A 17,318-nucleotide genomic window follows, 5' to 3' on the forward strand; every position below is an offset into this window, starting at 1 on the left:
TTCAGCAAATAAAACTTACCATGTTTTATATTTTAAATTAAAAGTAGAACATGTATATAGTCTATTGTGATGTTAATTTGATGCTAACACGATTTATATTTTATTTTATAATTGTTTTGGAACACATTTTATCAGTATGAACCATGGGCTCAAAAGAACTCACTATGTAGATCAGCATGATATAAAATTCACATAAATATATGTGCCTCTGTCTATAAAATACAGATATTAAAGGTTTTTTTGTTATTGTTTGGGGTTTTCTGTTTTGTTTTGTTGTTTGAGACACGTTTTCTCTGTGGCTTTGTAGGCTGCCCTGGAACTAGCTCTTGTAGACCAGGCTGGTTTTGAACTTACAGAGATCTGCCTGTCTCTGTCTCCCAAGTAATGGGATTAAAGGCATGCTCCATTATAACCAGGATACTATTAAATGTTTGTAATCAGAAATTGCAACATAAAACTTCTCAAGTGATGATCTTTGTAATCAAAGCTAGAACACACACACACACAATATATATATATATATATATATTATATATATATATATATATGTTATTTTGAAGCTAGAATTTTATGAACACCATTTTAATAAATTGAGTTTTCATCAAACAATTGACACAAAATATAATTATGAGCTATAGAGTAGGTCACCTGAATTTGCATGAATAACTCCACCCTTGTATCAAGTTGGACACATGAATTATACCACCCTTGTATGAAGTTGGAATGATGAGGATAGAAATAAGTTTTCTAGGGATGTTTGGTGCTAGACACATTGAAAAAGATTTTCAGAGCAAGGGTGAGAGATACTATTATCAAAATAAGGTGGAAAGTGATAGATAATTATACTAACTACTATTATCTCAACTTTACAGACAAGAGGTGCCTACATCTGTATATATTCAAGCACAGAAACACACACTTAAAATACTTCTGTTAAAACAACTGGAGAGTTACAGTACTTAGCTATTCCTAGGAGAAAAATCTCACCGAGATCTTGTATCCTCTGGCTCCTAAAATTTTCCTTACCCCTCTTCAATAATGATTCTTGATACTTATGTGTTGCAGGTTTTTTGGAGATGCAACCTTTTAGACTGGCCTCTACCACTCTACTTTTCAATTTGTTGTGGTTTTCTATACTAGTCTCTGTTATAAACAGAAGTTTCCTTGATAATCTTTCAGGACTAGACTTATCTGTGTGTATATAGACAAATATTAAAAATACATTTAAATCTAATTTTTGTTTAGGAAATCAGCAATTGTAAGTTCTCTTCCAAGAACTATGAACTCACTAATACTGGCTGTTAGGTAGGTTTCCAGTCTCAAACATTATTTCTCCCTTGTTCAGTTGGTTTGAACTCAAAGTAGAGAGATGTTTATTGATGCAAACAATACATGCAATCACTGCATCCTGATCATTTTGTCTGTTCAGAGAATTTTATTTTATTTTATGGGTATAAGTGTGTTTTGAGAGTATATTTGCATAGTCTGCAGAAGCCAATGGCTATGAGTCCTTTGTCATTAAATGTTCAAGCAACTGTGAGCCTCCTGTCGTTGACTTCTCAAGAGATCATTAAGTATTCACAACGAATAAGATGCCTCAGCATCACTGAAGTTTGATGAATTACATATTTCTAACAGATCATTTTGCCCCAAGTAATGTTCTGCTAACACAGTAGAAAAATCTGACTGAAAATTAGAAACAAATTTATACATACTAAAGACATGAAAAACTATTTAAAATTGTGCAATTTGCTCAATGCAATGAAACAATTATGATTTAATCATTTTTAGTATTGTATCATACAATTGACTAGTAGTTATTTATTTCATTAATGTATAAAGATTGCTTTGTTACTATTTCACTGAGCGATATGAAAATCATTAATATTCTCTTATCTTTAAAAAGTGAGATTTGAAATAATTTTAAATTTTTCTTGGTCTGAAAATATCACTCAATACCTTAAATTTTACTTTTAGCTCTTTCTGACATGTTCTGTTATAGAGATTTATTTGTAATTAATGCATAATATTCTCCCCATTATTTCTTTATCTCTTATGGTATTTACTATTTTCTGAAAGAAGTTACTTTTGCCCAGGCATTGATGGCTTATGCCTTTAATTCCAGCACTTGGGAGGCAGAGGCAGGCCGATCTCTGAGTTCAAGGCCAGCCTGGTCTACGTATCATGTGCCAGGAGAGGCTCCAAAGCTACACAAAGAAACTTTGTCTCAAAAAACCAAAAAAAAGAGATATTTTTAATATCCTATTTACATTAACATGAAATTAATTTTACTTTCAATACACAGAATCTAAGTCATGTTAATGGTCGCATTATTCAATGTTTTTTTGGAATCCCAATTATTAATTTTAGGACTAATTAAGACAAAGTACATTATTTTAAACTTGATATTAACATTGATTTCATGAAAAAAACCTATTAACAAAACTTTTCTTGGTTAAATTTAAAATGTCCTTAAATTTTTGATTGGATATTATCACTTCAAATTGTCAAAAATATGTCTTATAAATGCATTTTATTGTGTCTTGATTTTAATTATTTCAGAAAATTTGACTTGTGTATTTTCAAGATGATATTTAATGGTTTTATAAATTCCATTAAGTATTTGTTGACAAGCAAATTTTTCTTTTGGGGGGGCAAAAGGAAGTTTATTGATTATAAATTGTATTCACTTTTTTCATCTTTTTGAATTTTTTTCTTATATAACATCTTGATATGGTTTCCTCTTACTCTACTCTTCCCAATGCTAATCCATTTCATTTTCCACCTATAACCACTTCCCTTCTGTCTCTGTAGAAAACAAATAGACTGCTAAGTGATAATAATCAAATTAAATGTAACAAAATAAAAAAGCCAAAAGCTAATACCTTGGAATTTGACCAAACAATCAAAAGGTGAAAACTGGAATAAACGTCATAAAAATCAAAGACCTCATTAGCACCTCTAGAATTCTATGAAAATACTAAACTGGAAGCTATAACATATCCACAAATAATGTGGTACCTACCCATGCAATGCTATGCAAGTGCTTCTGTCTCTCTGTTCACAGAACTTTAATCATGTGGATTTAGATACCTTAATTTTCCATGAAGTCCTTCATCCTCCCTGGCTTTTATACTTTCTGCTCTCTCTTCAGAGGGCTCCCAGAGCTCTGAGGGGAGGGATATGATGGAGACATACCATTTAGGGCTGAGTGTTCCAAAGCCTGTCTTTCTGCATAATTTTGACTATGGGTCTCTGTTTTTTTTCTCATCTGCTGCAGAATGCAGCTTTTCTCTTTCTGATGGCTGAGCAAAGCCCTGGCTAAAGACTATAGCAAAAATGTCATTTGGAGTCAATTAATTGCTATGGGTTTGTGTGTGTGTGTGTGTGTGTGTGTGTGTGTGTGTGTGTGTGTGTGTGTTTTCTTCTTAAGAAAAGCAGTGTTAATAGTCTTTGGTTTTATCTTAAGTCTTTGTGATATATAGTGTCTGGATTTTGCTCACCCAAGTGGTGTTTGGTATGGGTTCCATCTCATTCAGCAGGACTTTAGGACTTAAATAAAGTCAGATGTTCTTTGGTTAGTGTCACAAATTTTGTGCAAACATTGCTCTAGCATAACTTATAGGCAGGACACCATTGTAGATAAAAGTTTGGTGGCAGGTTGGTATTTACATTTCTCTTTTGAGAGTGTGCAGAATACCTTATGGTATCCAAGATGCTAGAATGTATGCAGTGAAAACTCTACTAGGCACCAAACCACTGCTTCATGGTCTATGGGTGGTGTAGGTGTTGTATTCAACAATTAGACTTTCTGGATGTTTGTGGGGATCAAGCTACAGTCTTGGCAACAACCTGGAATCAAGCTATAGTATTGGCAACAGCCTGGTTTGTTTGGAGATATCTGTAAGACTCCTTGGGCTAAGAAGTCAATTTGATGTAACTAAAACCCAGTATAGAAAGCTTCAATTTGGTGACAAGAAATGGTCTGTTGGGTCTCTGTCTCTCCAGTTATTTGTCAATGTCATTTATATCATATTTATATATGTATATATTTTAGGAAATTTTCTCCTCTATTATGTTTCCTAACTACCCTTCGAAAGTCCCTTGATTGTGCTGACTTTCTCTGTTTTATCTCCCACTTTAGAAATAAATACAATTGTAGTTGTCACTATATAAATTACATTCAAGGTGCTTGTCTCACTGGTGTCTGACTTTCCTGGGAGGAAATCATTTCTTCTTGTATATGTGTATATGTTATAACTTAAAACAATTTAAATCACAACAACCAGAAAATTTAGGACCAATACCAGTAATGTAAGGAAAGGAATTCTGAAAGTGTTATTCACCAGAGGGTTTTAAATGAAAACAAAAAACAAAAACAAAAAGCAATCAACCAAGCAGCCAACCAAACAATACCATAAAAAGGGTTCTACAGAGTATGAATTATGAGAACAACTATGATCAGTAAGAAATTCTACTCTCTGTAACTACTAATATGTGTCTGTGTGTGGAATTTAGGGACACTTCAGAGTTAAGTACATGATGTTGCATTAGCACTTTTTTAATTTCAAAATGATTGTTAGTAAGTAAGTATTATATAATTAATTTGGAAACTTGACTTACCCTTATCTAGTATACTACAATATTCTTTTTGACATAATGACAGTTTCTGGAAATTCAACTTTTAGGTTAGCTAAGAAATAAAGCAAAGTTTAGAATAACAATTTGAAGTCATTATAACATTTTTGATACATGTAATTGAAAGTATGCATCTTTAAGGCAGCCAACCTTTTCCTTTTCATATGCATTGTTTGAAAATGTTAACAATTAATTCTTAAAGCTGTAATTGGAGGGACTATTAAGATCTAAGAACATCTGTGGCCTCCTAGAACCCTTTAGATTCCTGACCAGTTGTAGCAAACAGAAGAATATAATGTAAAATTTAGTAAAAATTTTTGTCATTGTTCCAAATGTCTGAAACTCTGTTCCTGGCTTTGTCAAAGTCTTAAAAAATAGCATTTTGGGAAATATTTCAAAAATTCATTTATATTTCAAATCCACTGAGCTAAAGTAATTCATTATTGGCTTACATTTGTTTATATAATGACACAGAATCTAAAAATCTAATATGTGTAGAAATGAAACATATACCTTATAGTATATGTGTATATTCACATGTATATGTATATCGCACCAGTACATGTTCATATTTAAAATAAGATGTCCTTAAATACTTATATGTTGACTGTAACTCATGAAAACATAACACTTGATGCTCATCTAACTGAAATGCAGGCTTTCTTTGAATCTATCATGCATGTCAACTGATTTTGTTACAATCTTGATTACCAATTACACATATCATTGTAACTAAAATTACTAAACTTTGAATGCACTTCTCCCAATTCCAATAATTGCATTGGTTAGCACATTTCCTTTTATTTTATGGCTGTCATCATTTTCTAGATGCAATGAATAAGAATACCCATCCATTGCCTAAAAACTATTTACAAATTGAAGCTTCTGGGAGAAGGAAAATTAGATTTCTTCAGTGGAATAACAGTAGCCATATCAACCAACATCCACTCAGTCCCCATATTCAGTAGCATTCGGTCAATACAAATAGGATGCCATGCCATCGGTGGCTTCTTCTTCTTCTTCTTCTTCTTCTTCTTCTTCTTCTTCTTCTTCTTCTTCTTCTACTATTTTTCTCCATTTTTCTCATTTGAAGAGAACGGAAGGACACAAAGTTGGATGAGAAGAGATTGTGGAGGATGTTTGAAGAGTATTGAAACAAGACTAAATATTTGTTTTTAAAAATTCAGAAGATTCATTTCATCTGACACAAACTAGCAATGAAACTCACATAAAACAAGAGTAACAACAAGAATAGTGCCAATCAAAATAAACTGATGATCTGGAGTCATGTTACATTTAAATCTCAGCTTCATGGTAAGTGAGCAGTGATTTATAGAGAGTTGAAACTTAAGGATGGCTTTATTGATCACATATACTTTAGACATGAAACATTGTGTTTGTTTTAAAGAAAATATAAGTGGCTATTCCTAGAGTTTATTTTGTGATTAAACATATAAAAGTATTTCTGTAATGTCTGTATTATGAAACAATTATTCATCTTAATAAATTATACATGCATGATTGTGCATGTGTTGTGTGTTTCTGTGTGTGTGTGTGTGTGTGTGTGTGTGTGTGTGTGTGTGTGTGTGTGTGTGTGCAGAAAAGTACTCATTTGTGGCTTGGAAATGGGAAGTGAAAATGTAGCTGCAGATACTTTATCAGATTAGAGCTGAATGACTTCGCATAGGTAAGTAGTCTGAATGCTTGTGAAGTTGCCAGATCTCACATTTCTAGGCAATCTATTTAACAGCAAGATAACAACCACATTCATGGAACCGATACATTTTTTTTTTTGTTTTACTTACAGATTCCCAAGACCCAGGAGTATGTCATCTTCATCTGATGATACAAGGTAACCAGACTGTGATTTGTGAGCCAGTCTATCTTATGAGTAAGATGCCTTCCTTTCCCTGAATAGTTTGTAAGTAAAAAGAGTAGAGGCAGGGAAATAAAATTTACAGAATGTGTTAGAGTTTTAACTGTAGACATACAGAATAAAATAAATTATCCTAATTGAGGCACAGGAATGGTTTAATACAATGCAAAATTATGGGTGATAACTCTTTAAAGTATTTCGGCAAATTAGTTTCAACAATTATAGTATTAATGAAAGAAAGGACATAAAATCTAAAGTAAATGAAATCAGTGGCACGTATATTCAAACTGGAGTGTAGTTATTTGACTGGAACCCAAGGTAAGGGTGTTTCTGACAAGGAAAATTTTGAATTTGTAACAAATGAGTTTGTATGTTTACTTTCTAATGCCACAAATTAATCAATTATACTTACATCAACTATTTCAAAAACTACAAATACATTTTGACATGACTGAATATTTTACTATGGAAATGTATCATATGTATCATATTTAGAATGACTTATTAATTTCCCCAATATTTACTAAAGGTATATTGTGAACAAATATTAACTATATAAAAACACTGTAAGTGTGTTTTCCATTCTTATAAATTTTATTGTTAATTAGTTCTTTGTGAACTAAAGCACTATGACTTAATTATACTTTGCTCATATTCAATATTTTCCTCAATTTTTTCTAGTTGCACCTTTCTTTATAACTATGTCATCTTTTTGTCTTCATTTAAAAACTAACAAAAACATCATGTACAATTTCTACTGTCCAGATACAATGGGATGTATGACCATTCAGGAGACCAAGGTGAATAATCTCACTCCTAAAGCCTCAGATTTGAAATTCACAGACTATAGTGTGTGTGTGTGTGTGTGTGTGTGTGTGTGTGTGTGTGTGTGTGTATGTGTTTGTGTGTGTGAGTATATCAGTATGCCACTATAGTCAGCACAAAGTTATGCCTAAAATATATTCAAAATTCTATTCTCAACCCCCCATGCCATCTCCTCTCTGCTCCCCAGGGAAGGTGAGGTCCTCCATGGGGGATATCTGAAGTCTGTCCAATCATCCCGGGCAAGGCCTAGGACACATTCACCCATGTGTCCAGACTGAGATAGCCTCCCTCCATGTAGAATGGGCTCCCAGAGTCCATTTTGCTGCCAAGGATAAATACTTGGCTACTACCTGAGGCCCCATAGTTTAATGAGGCCTCCTCACTGGCCACCCAAATTCAGGGGATCTGGATCAGTCCCATGCTGGTCACTCAGTCATCAATCTGGGGTCCCTGAGCTAAGGAAATTTACCTAAGTAAATTTCAAAGATCATAGACTCTGTGAGAAAAATAATTATATATTTAAATTTAACATCGAACATCTGATTAGTGATATAAAATAATATAGAGATTAAGAAAATAAAATCTTTCTCACAGGAGGTTAAGAGCACCTCAACTTTGAAATTCCCAACAAATTTTCTGATTGTGTTCAGAATTTTTGCTCAAAGCAATACTTCTGTTCATTTTTACTTGGTAACACCATGTTCATTTAGGAATGGAATCAGTTCAATTGTTTTTTCTCTTAAATTATGAAATGCACTATTTTTATTTCAGAATTGGTAAAATAATCAGAACATAAGTAGAAAAATCAAGTGTAATACTGAACAATAGATTAATACTCTTTCCTCTATCAATATAGCAAGAACATTAACACAGATTTTATTCTTGATACATTTTTTATTTGTGATTAAATTTAACTTTAAATGGATATTGGACACTCTTCCACTTAAAGTAAGAGTGTCTACAAAAGCAATTTAATAGTTCTTGTCTTTTCCTGTTTTCATGTCAATAATACCATTTCCTGTCTTCCCTCCCCTACAAAAGGTCACTGGTGTAGAGAGAGAACTAGCTGGATACATTGACCAGTTCATTGCAAAGAATATTAAGTTACCATGTTGCAGCTTGTACTTTCTCTGTTTCTTTGGAGCTGTTATTTTCATGCCAGCTATCATTCTTGCTTCATTTTATGGAAATATGTTCAGAAATTCAAGGGAAACAGATAAGAAAGGAGAATTTGAATATCTTGCTCTTACACACCAGTTAGTAATGCTGTAATTTGAGGTGAAAAAATTTTTCTAAATTCAATTTTATTTTCATTGAAAACGGATTCCTGTCTCCCACAGTATATTCAGAACACAGTTCCCCATCTTCCCCCCACTTTTCCAAGGTCTCCCTAAATCACCTTTCTACCAGATTAACTGCCTCTCCATTTCAGTAAGAAAAGAGCAGGTCTCCAATAGACAACAACCAAACAACATAAAAACAGATATGGTAAGACAAGGAAAAGTCTCTGAATATATTGATAAAGAGGAAGTAGATTCAGAAGTGTAGAGTGTATAATATATGTATGACTAAATCGTATTACACTGATCACATGTAACTCAAAGACATAATACTGTATCTCATGGGTAATTAGGTGGAAGCCCCACCTCCCTCTTTCTCTCTTTCCTGCCCCCTTAGAAAGCCCAAAGAACAACAACTCCCTACCCTCAAAAAGCCCACCAATAGTTAGCCCATTTCTAGGGCTGCTCAGGACCATGTCAATAGGCTACCTGGTTTCCTTCTTTGCCCTATGACTCCTCCCAGGCTTCCAGATGGTAACCCAACAGTTGCTTTTCTCTGTTCATTGAATCTGAATTTATTAATTCAGTTTAATTAACTCAGTAGCAAGAGATATGAAGTAACTGTGGATTTCAAACTTATCAACAACAAATAGCTAAGGAGATACTTTTATGATGGTAAAGCAAGTGCTTTTTTAAAGCCTATAACCTAAGTCCACTACAAGAAACACACCTCAATTTCAAAGACAGGTGATACCTAAGAGTGAAAGGATGGGGAAAAATTTTCAATCAAATGGGCTCAAGAAACAAGCTGGTGTAGCAATCCTAATATCTAACAAATTAGACTCTAAACTAAAAGCAATCAAAAGAGATGAAGAAGGGAATTTCATACTCATCACAGGAAAAATCCATCAAGATGAAGTCTCAATCCTGAACATCTATGCCCCAAATACGAAAGCACCCACATTTGTAAAAGAAACATAACTAAAGCTCAAACCACACATACAACTACAAGCACTTATAGTAGGAGACTTAAACACCCCCCTTACACCACTAGACAGGACCACCAGACAGAAACTTAACAAAGAAACAAAGGATCTGACAGAAGTTATGACACAACTGGTTTTAACAGATACCTATAGAACATTCCATCCAAACACAAAAGAATACACCTTCTTCTCAGCGCCACATGGAAACTTCTCAAAAATTGACCATATAGTTGGCAGCAAAGCAAACTCCACAGTTATAAAAGATTTGAAATAACCCCCTGTATCTTATCAAACCACCATGCATTAAAGCTAGAATTCAACAGCAATACAAATTGCAGAAAACCTACATTCACGTGGAAAATGTTTAACACCCAATTGCACCATTCCTGGGTTGAGGAAGAAATAAAAAAAGAAATTAAAGACTTCCTAGAATTTAATGAGAATGTAGACACAACATACCCAAAATTATAGGACACTCTGAAAGCAGTGCTAAGAGGGAAGTTCATAGCACTAAGTGCCCACATGAAGAAACTGGAAGAAAGTCAGATTAGAGAATTGACAGAACAACTGAAAGCTTTATAGCAAAGAGAAGCAAACACACCAAGGAAGAGTAGGTGCCAGGAAATATTCCACCTGAGAGAAGAAATCAACAAAGTAGAAACTAGGAAAACAGTACAAAGAATCAATGAAACAAAGAGTTGGTTCTTTGAGAAGATCAATAAGATAGACAAACCTCTAGCCAAACTAACCAAAAAGCAGAGAGAGCATGCTAATTAATAAAATCAGAAATGAAAAGGGGGATATAACAATGGACACTGAGGAAATCCAGAGAATCTTCAGGTCATACTTTGAAAACCCGTACTCCACAAAATTGGAAAATCTAAAGGAAATGGACACCTTTCTGGATAAATATCAATTACCAAAATTAAATCAAAATCAGATTAAACAGTTTAAATCAACCTATAACCCCTAATGAAATAGAAGCAGTCATCAAAAGCCTCCCAACCAAAAAAAGCCCAGGGCCAGATGGCTTCAGTGCAGAATTCTACCAGAAATTCAAACAAGAGCTAATTCTAGCACTCCTCAAATTGTTCTGCACAATAGAAGCAGGTGAGATATTGCCAAACTCTTTCTACAAGGCTACAATCACTTTGATACCCAAACCACACAAAGACTAAGAAAGAGAACTACAGGCTGATATCCCTCATGAACATCGATGCTAAAATACTCAATAAAATATTGGCGAACCGAATCCAAGAACTTATCAGGAAAATCATCCACCATGATCAAGTAGGCTTCATCCCAGGGATGGGAGGATGTTTCAACATATGAAAATCCATCAATGTAATCCACCATATAAACAAACTGAAAAACAAAAACCACATGATCATCTCACTAGACGCTGAAAAAGCCTTTGACAAAATCCAATATCCCTTCATGATGAAGAACTTGGAGAGAGCAGGAATTACAGGAACATATCTAAACATGATAAACGCAATATACACCAAACCAATAGCCATCCTCAAACTAAATGGAGAGAAACTCGAAGCTTTTCCTCTAAAATCAGGAACAAGACAAGGCTGTCCACTCTCTCCATATCTCTTCAATATTGTACTTGAAGTTCTAGCTATAGGAAAAAGACAAGAAAAGGGGATCAAAGGGATACAAATTGGAAAGGAAGAAGTCAAACTTTCACTATTTGCAGACGGCATGATAGTCTACATTAGTGATCCGAAAAACTCTACAGGGAACTCTTATGGCTGATAAACACCTTCAGCAAGGTAGCAGGATACAAAATTAACTCAAAAAAATCAGTAGCCCTACTATATACAGATGATAAATCCAATGAGAAAGAAATCAGGGAAACATCACCTTTCACAATATCCACAAGCAACATAAAATATCTTGGGGTAACACTAACCAAAAAAGTGAAAGACCTGTACAATAAGAACTTTGAGACTTTAAAGAAAGAAATTAAAGAAGATACCAGAAAATGGAAAGATCTCCCATGCTCTTGGATAGGTAGAATTAACATAGTAAAAATGGCAATCCTGCCAAAAGCAATCTACAGATTCAATGCAATCCGAATCAAAATCTCAACACAGTTTTTCACAGACATTGAAAGAACAATACTCAACTTTATATGGAAATATAAAAAACCCAGGATAGCTAAAACAACTCTTTACAATAAAGGATCTTCTGGAGGCATCACCATCCCTGATTTCAAGCTCTACTATAGAGCAATAGTTCTGCAAACAGCTTGGTATTGGCACAAAAATAAACAGATAGACCAATGCAATCGATTAAAAACCCTGATATTGACCCACGCACCTACAAATACCTTATTTTTGACAAAGATGCTAAATCTATACAATGGAAAAAGATAGCATCTTCAACAAATGGTGCTGGTACAAATGGATTCAGACATGCAGAAAATGGCAGATAGAACCATACCTGTCACCATGCACAAAACTTAAGTGCAAATGGATCAAAGACCTCAGCATAAATCCAGCCACACTGAATCTTCTAGAAGAGAAGTGGGAATTACCCTTGAACAAATTGTCACAAGACTGCTTCCTGAACATTAAGCCAGTAGCACAGACATTGAGTTCTGCAATTAATAAATGGGACCTCCTGAAACTGAGAAGCTTCTGCAAGGCAAAGGAAACAGCCAGTAGGACAAAACCACCCCCCAACAAATGGGAAAAGAACTTCTCTGATCCCACATCTGACATAGGACTGATTTCCAAAATATATAAGTAGCTCAAGAAGCTAGCCACCAAAACACCAAACAATGAAATTAATAAGTGGGGTGCAGAACTAAATAGAGAATTCTCAACAAAGGAATCTGAAATGGCTGAAAGACACTTAAGAAAGTGCTCAAAATCATTAGTCATCAGATAAATGCAACTCAAAACAACTCTGAGATACCACCTCACACCTTTTAGAATGGCTAATATCAAAAATACCAATGACAATCTATGCTGGAGATGATGTGGAGAAAAAGGAACACTCCTCAATTCCTGGTGGGAGTGCGAACTTGTAAGACTACTCTGGAAATCAGTATGGCGGTTGCTCAGAAAAATGGGAATCAATCTACCTCAAGATCCAGCCATTCCTTTCTTGGGTATATACCCAAATATTGCATGTTCATGCAACAAGGACATATGTTCAACCATGTTCATAGAGCATTGTTTGTAATAGCCAGAACCTGGAAGCAACCTAGATGCCCTTCAACTGAAGAATGTATTGAGAAATGTTGTACATATATACAATGGAGTACTACTCAGCAGAAAAAAAGCAATGGATCTAAATTTGCAGGCAAATGGATGGAACTAGAAGAAACCATCCTGAGTGTGGTAACCCATTCACTAAAAGAAAAACATGGTATGTACTCACTCATATATGAATTTTAGACATAGAGCAAAGGATTACCAGCCTATAATCCTCTTCACCAAAGAAACTAGGAAACATGAAAGACTCTAAGGGATAAATGGTCCCCAGGAATGGATGTGGCATGAAATCCTGAACTAATTGGGATCATGAGGGTAGGTGGAGGGAGCTGCTACAATAAGAGCAAGAGAACAGGAATAGAGCAGAGGAAATGGAGGAGCAGAAATATTGAGTTGGGGGAAGATAGAGGAGAGAGAGCAGGATGACAGATACCATATCAGAGGGAGCCACTATAGGTCTGAGAAGAGATTTGGAACCAGGGAGATCTCCAGAGATCTACAGGGATGACATGATCTGACAATCCAGGCAATGGTGGAGAGGATAACCTAAAAGCCCTTCCCCTAAAATGAGATTGATGACTTCTCTTTATGCCATCCTAGAGCCCTCATCCAGTGGCTGATGGAAGCAGAGACAGACATCCACAGATATACACTGAGCTGAAATTGGGAATTTAGTTGAAGAGAGGGAGGAATGAAGAGCAAAGGGGTCTGTACCAGGTTGGAGAAACCCACAAGAACAGTTGGCCTTATCATGGGATATCACATCAACCCCAGATGCTGTCTGGCAGGCCAGTACAATACTGATCCAGACCCCTGAACATAGAAGTTAATAAGTAGGCCTCTGCACTCCAGGGAGCCTCTGTTGGTGGATTAGTATTTTTCCCTGGTGCAAGAAGGGACTTTGAGAGCCCATCCTATGTGAAGGGTTATACTCTGGCCCTGGACACATGGGGAAGGGCCCAGGACCAGCACAGGAAGATGTGATGGACTTTGCAGAGCCACCGTTGAGGGTCCTACCCTGCCTGGGGAGTGTTAGGTGGATGAGGTGGGGGGTAGGCTGGGGGTGGGGGAGTAGGGATAGGGGTGAGGGGAGGGAGAGGGAGAGGGAGAAGGGACTTACATGTGAAACAAGCTTGTTCCCTAACTGGAACTTATAAATAAATTTTTAAAAAGCTCACCAAGAATATATCTGACAAATGTTACATTTTAACTTGTTCTTATTCATATTGCAGATTTTCAGATAATATTATTTAGCCAACTTTAATAAATAAACATTCTGTGTAAAAAAAAGATGCTTAATACAATTAGGAAAATTGGGGCCTTAAAAATCAAATGTCTGCCATACTAATATAAATTATATGCATCATATGGCATATTCAGATTAAGATGCATAATGTACAAAATCATACTATTATTAAATAGTCTGAATTACATATATTCATAATCAAATAATACTCATATAATGCTGGGATGCTAAGACATTTTTCCATTAAAACAGTTAGTAAACAACATTCCTAGGATTCTATTTCACATCTTTCAGAAAAAAATATGGCAAAAATTTCCAATAGAATCTACTAATAATGACCCATTCTTTTTCCATATTTAATTGTACCTAAATAGTTTATATATTTCTTACCAAGGATATACAAATGTAAAGCAATTATTTTTGCACACTGGCCATTAAGTGATTCCGATCTTAGTAGAGCAGTATTTAAAGCCCCAAAGTGGTTGGGTCATAGGCACCTTGCGCAAAATTACACATTTAATGTCTCTCATTTGTCTGAAATTGTGGTTCGTCAGCATCTTGACCTTCTAGTCACAGGGTAGGTAATTGACTAAGTGAGTTTGTGAAAAACCATTAGCATGACCTTCGTGGGAGAGAGAGCCATTATTCTTCCAGCACCAGAAAGAGCAAAGTTATGATTAAATATCCACAGACCCCAACAGCTCTGAACACATCCTCTTAGCCATGTTCAACAAGTCTGTTCCAAATTTTATGTTCCTGGCCAGGCACATCTTGTTCCTTTTACAGCCATCACTCCTGAAACTCATTTCTGCAATGGACAGTACCACCCTCACAGTATGACTTCACTAAGAATTCAATAACTGCTTTTTTTCTGGCAAAAAATATTCCATTTCATTCCAAACTTATTCCATTTTGATGCCTACCCTCTGCCTTTTAAGTTGGTAGCTTTCCAAGTGTTAGCTCTATCCTTTTCTTTTCATATTCAGACTTAAGCTTCCTTATTTTCTTTATTTAAATATCACATTTATTGTTTTCTATTTTCTTCCACTATTAATTTTATAAGGTAGATAATTATCCAGTAACTGAATTTTAATATAATATGCCAAAGTTTAAACATCTACTGCTACTGAAGTTTAAATTCCTGTACCACTGTGCTGATTAAGAAAGTGATAAGCCATATACTTTGTAGCTGTTCCAAACAGAAACCGGCACCCACACTTAAACACTGATCCATACTCCTGTAATCCAGTTATGGAGAGGGAGGAGGGATGAGCAAAGGAGCCAAGACAGTGCTGCAGAAACCCTAAGAAACAGTAAACCTGACCTAGTGAGAGAATGCAGACCCTAGTCATAAAGCTGCAAAAACAACATTGAACTGAACCAAGCTCTCTGAATGTGGGTGCCAGCTAGGAAGTCAAGACAGTCTAAGGGACCTCTAATAGTGGAGCCATACTTTATCCCTAGAGCACAATGGACTTTGGCAGCCCATTCCCTATGGAGAGATACTATTGCAATCCAGATACAACAAGGATACTATTGCAACCCAGATGCAACCCAGATGCAACCCAGATGCAACCCAGATGCAACCCAGATGCAACCCAGATGCAACCCAGATGCAACCCAGATGCAACCCAGATGCAACCCAGACACAACTTGGCCTTCCCCAAACGATATGGCAGACTTTGAATGTCCCTTGTGGAGGAGGGCCTCACTATCTCTAGGGACGAGTTGGGGGATGGGTTGGGGGTTGGTGGAGAACATGGGAAGATAGGACGGCAAGGGAAAGAGGGGGTGGATATGTAAATATGAGTAGTAATTATAGAATTTATAATTAAATAAAAAGAAATGACATACACAAAGAGGTAAGAGAATTTCCAGAGCCTTGGTATCAAATCAGGCAGCAATAAAGTACAGTAGGCTACTGGCTTTGCTGAATGATACCTGAAGGTAATGAATAACACGACATGAACATTTATAATCTTTTACCTATATCTTCAAATTATAGAGAAATTTAGGAATGCTTATCAAAATAATCCAAAAATTATATATTAATTAATGATACATATATAAATTTAGTTATGTTTGTTTCTGAAATACTTGAATAAATGATTGAAAGTTTTTATTCATATTTTCCATCTATACCAATATACTCTATTAATAAACACTAGCTAGTATATCATGCACATATCCATATACACAAAATTTAAATGATATTCATTCTGATTATTATCCCCCATAATCCTTATTCACTTGCTCATGTAGCAATTAGTTCTGAAGTAAGCATACCTTATTTCCAGGAAGGTTTTTATTCTGATAGTAGCCCTAACTCCCCCAAATTGCATATTTTATTTTCTTATACTTTTGCCTATTTTTCAAATGGCTCTTTCGATAACTTTTCCATTATCCAAGATTTTGTTCTCAGGAATTTAGAATATTGTATAGATATTATACTGCTTACCACTGAGAAAATAAAAAGTTGCAAAGAACATTGATAGTTTCCTGGAATATTTTTAATTAAAAAACATAAACACATGAATACAGCAACATTTCTTTGTAGTAAAACCTGAATGTAAAAATAAGAATAGAAAGAAGAATTAATAATAAATTGAAAGACAAAGTGGTAATAAATGTACAAAACAAAACAAACAAAAAATGGAGGACCTGGAGATATGTCTCAATAGCTAAGGACACTTGAAGAAAACGTAGGTTACATTCCAAGCTATCATATGAATTCACATCTATGCTTACTTTCATATCTAGGGGATCAGATGCCTTCTTCTCATTGCCATGCATATCAGTCACGTACATAAATGCTGATATTGCATACTGTTACATAAAATAAAGTAAATTTTTACAAAATGAAGTTATTTATTATCACATAACGTGTGGATGTATTATTGATAGATTTCAGGAGAGTAGATGAATTGGAAAATGTATGTGAAAAGCATATTGCATAGGTATGACATGGAGAAAACACCAGTTCTTCACTTAGTTTGTGCAGGGCTCTGAAATTCATTATGATGTCAAACTATTTACGGACATATTGAATATTTATATAATTTAATATCAATGACATTTGTGGTTTTATTATTTATGGCTCTATTTTACTCTCTGCCAAGCACATGAAAATTCATATGCAAAAGTGTAATTAAAGTAAGATGGAACATTGGAAATCCCTTATGTAAAAAAATGTGAAGATATTTTCATGTTACAAATATTTTATTATGTAGAGAC

General features: G+C 35.0%; 1 long non-coding RNA gene across 1 annotated transcript in view; it reads left to right on the top strand.

The window, feature by feature from the left end:
* Positions 1-5,737: 5,737 nt before the first annotated feature.
* LOC103161824 overlaps positions 5,738-17,318 on the top strand; it is a 49,581-nt gene continuing 38,000 nt past the window's right edge. The window contains exons 1-2 of the long non-coding RNA XR_003480863.2: positions 5,738-5,952; positions 6,446-6,490. This is a non-coding gene — a long non-coding RNA (uncharacterized LOC103161824). The remainder of the gene's footprint in view (positions 5,953-6,445; positions 6,491-17,318) is intronic.

This window comes from Cricetulus griseus (genome assembly GCF_003668045.3).
Source record: "Cricetulus griseus strain 17A/GY chromosome 1 unlocalized genomic scaffold, alternate assembly CriGri-PICRH-1.0 chr1_1, whole genome shotgun sequence".
Taxonomy (NCBI): Eukaryota; Metazoa; Chordata; class Mammalia; order Rodentia; family Cricetidae; genus Cricetulus; species Cricetulus griseus.